Here is a 3,468-nt window from a genome sequence, read left to right as displayed (position 1 = left end):
CCTGCAAAGAGGCTTCAAACTCTAACTTCAAAAATTCCTGATAGCGTCCCAGTTTTGAGTTTCACAGCTCAGAGCTGTGAAAAGCTCTCATTCTTTTTCACTCTCCAGCATCTGCACTCTTTCCTATGATTGCACCTTGCCTGCTATGTAGATGCTGTTTTGGTGGCCCAGATGCCCTTCCTGGGCCAGCGTCCCCAGCTGCTGGGAACATTGGCTGCTAAAGATTCACCGATGCCCCCTGCCTTTCCAGAGCTTCCACTTCCTTGAGCCTGTATTGGTTCTTAGAGAACCCACAGCAGAGAACCGGAGACTGGGTGGCTTAAACAAGAGAAATTTATTTCTCACAGCTCTGGAGGCTAGAAGTCCAAGGTCAAGGTATTGGCAGGACTTGTTTCTCCTAAGGCCTCTCTCTTTGACTTACTGGTGGCCATCTTTTCCCTGTGTCGTCATATGGTTTTCTCTCTGTGTCTGCTTGTGTCCTAACCTCTTCTTCTTTCAGGGACACCAATCATATTGATTTAGGGTCCACCCATCTGAACTCATTTGACTTTAATTACCTTTGTAAAAGCCTTATTTCCAAATGCAGTCATATTCTGAGGGCCTGGGAGTTAGAATTTTAACACATGATTTTGTAGGAAACACAATTCAGCCCATAGCAGACTAGAAGCCTTTCCTTTCTTTCCTTCTTTTCCCCCTTTCTCTCTCTCTCTCTTTTTCTTTCTTTCCTTCCTTCCTTCCTTCTTTCAAGAAAATGCTTTCTAAAGCTGTTTGGAGTCCAGTCACTAATAGCCTCTGAGTATTTGAGCCTGAGACAGTTTCCTGGTCAGTAAACCTGCAACCACAAGAATTGTTCCACTAAAACTCTATCTGCTTTCCTTCCCAAAGTCCTCCTAATATGTGGCCAAGGAAGGATGTGACACAGACAATGAAGTCCATCTTAGGGAACAAAGCAGGAGTCAGGGAACCCCTCTGAAGTCGCAGAACCAGCAAGTCCAAGAGCTCACTCTATCGCTTGGGCGGGGCTGTTCTCACCCAGCAGGGGGTGGTGACACCACAAGGGACCACCTGTGCCATTACCACTCACCCCTTTCCTGAACGAGAGTTGCAGATGGATAAAAAGTAGAGACTCTGTACTGGACCAGAACAGACCCATTTCCTGTAACCTTCCATAGCTGTTCAGCAATTCCTTACATGTTGAGGGCAGTATCATAGCCTCATTCAGCTGACTATGACCCCCAAAGACACCACGTCCTAATTTCTGGTGCTTGTGAATATGTGACTTCACATGACAAAAAGGACTTTGCACAGTGATTCAGTTACGGATTTTACTGGGGAGACTATCCTGGATTACCTGGTGGGTCAAATGTCATCATAGGATCCTTGTAAAAGGGGAGTGGGGTGGGGGGGATGGTCAGAGTCAAAGAAGAGGTGACAGAGAAGCAGAGGTCAGAGAGGAGAGAAGATGCTATCCTGCTGGCTTTGAAGATAGAAGAAGTGTCCACAAGCAAGGACTGCAGGGGCCTCTAGAAGGCAAGGGGCAGATTCTCCCCTTGGAGCCTCCGAAGGAGCACAGCCCTGCCAAAACCTTGATTTCAGCCCAGTGAGGCTGATTTGGGGCTTCTGAGCTCAAACTGTGAGATAATCCATTTGTATTGTTTTAAGTCACTAAGTCTGTGGTCATTTGTTACAGCAGCGATGGGAAACTCATGCAGTATGTAACGGGTATGGATGTGTGTCACAGTGTTTTAGTCCAAGAAACACATTAATTTCTAACATGTATGTCATCCTAGAAATATAGAATATCATCTCATATTTAAACCTAGAACTAAACTGGCTTGAATTGGGATGATAAGGAAAGGTGTTTCATGAGTCAGTATCGATCCTTCTCCTGGCCTAGGATCTCACCTGTATCCTTGAGGACTTAGGCGATGCAGACAACTTACAAAGGATCTCCTGACTTCAGGCTCTGACAAGAACAGCCGACATGCCCATCATCTAAACCCACATTCCAGGCTAACAGTTCAGGCATTAGCACATTATTATTATAAAGAGCCAGGTAGTAAATACTCTAGACTTTGTGGTCTCTGTCGCAACTATTCAACTCTGCTCTGGTAGTGTGAAAGCTGCCATAGATAATATGTAAACAAATGGACACGGTTACACTCCAACGAAACCTTATTTAAGGAAACAGGCTGCAGCCTGGATGTGGTCCACACACCACAGTTGGCAGACTTTTCCTTGGACCACCCAAAGGTAGGCAAACTTCCACTCCCTTGCAACAAATCTGGTGACTTAGACCTTCTATGCAGCCTCAAAGGGCACAGCTCTTAGGGGTAAGTCTCCAAGCCACTACAAACTACGTTAATAGGTGGCTACAAGATGAGGTGCTCCGTGGAGGCCAGATGTCCCCAGCAAACTCCCCATCAATATCCATCCCCGAGTCCCAGTGTGTCCTGCCATGTGCGCTGGTCCACTCTCCTCTCCCTGTCCCTTTCCACACCTCTTCTGCAAGGATCCAGCTCTTTCCCTCCAAGAGCTCTTTTCCACTTGAGAAAAGAAAGGGAAATATGCTTGTTTTCTTTTTATAACCATAGGAAAAAAATTAATGTCCTCAATCGGGTTATCCTGCAGTTCCATATTATTTACAGTCTGTTGGATAGACTTAAACTGATGATTCAGTAAACTGTAAGTAGTTTTCATTCTATATGAACAGTCTTTATCAGTCAATCCTTTTGTGCCTTAAAGAGTCACAGATAGCATTGCAGATAAACATCTAGATGGCATGCAATGTAATTGAAAACAGTCTAGGTTCTAACAGCCAGTGCTGGGAGGCTGGGTGACCAGCTTTCCTTACATAACAGCCCATTAACCAGGTTTATTCCCATCTGGGTGCACCACACAGGCTGCCCTTGGCCTTTCCCTGGTTGTCTGCTCTCCTCTACAGGTCATTGGTGTGGTTGTAGGACTCCCCTCCGTCCCTGGTCCAAATGATTGCATTTGTAGATGTGAACAAAGCCGAGCTAAATAGGCTTATACGAAGGAGACAGAGCAGTTGTCCTGGGTTTCAGGCACCTGCCTTTGCTCTCTTAGCATCAAAACAAAACAAGCTCTTTGGGGCTTAGTGAATACACATCTATTCTTTGGCTTCCCACCTCACACAAAGCTGATAGCTAAGCTGTTAGTATTTGGACAATGTTTCCAATTGCTGTGTATTGGACTTAATTACAATAAAGAAAATGTTTAATGGGTTCATCTTGAACAAAATGGTGCACTTAATGGCAATTTTAAGAATTTAAGTTTTATTCAACAAAGCTTCTTGTTTGAAAGAAATGAATTTATAACCTCAGAAGAAAAATTTTAGCAAAGGTTATAGAAATGAAAAAGTATGCTATTTTCTTCCCTTTTTGTTCTCTTGCTATTCAACCTTCCTTCACCCACCCACACTTATTGAAGAAGAGTCTTTGCCTA

Source organism: Pseudorca crassidens, chromosome 3 (assembly GCF_039906515.1).
Source record: "Pseudorca crassidens isolate mPseCra1 chromosome 3, mPseCra1.hap1, whole genome shotgun sequence".
NCBI lineage: Eukaryota > Metazoa > Chordata > Mammalia > Artiodactyla > Delphinidae > Pseudorca > Pseudorca crassidens.
This window is presented reverse-complemented; position numbering follows the sequence as displayed.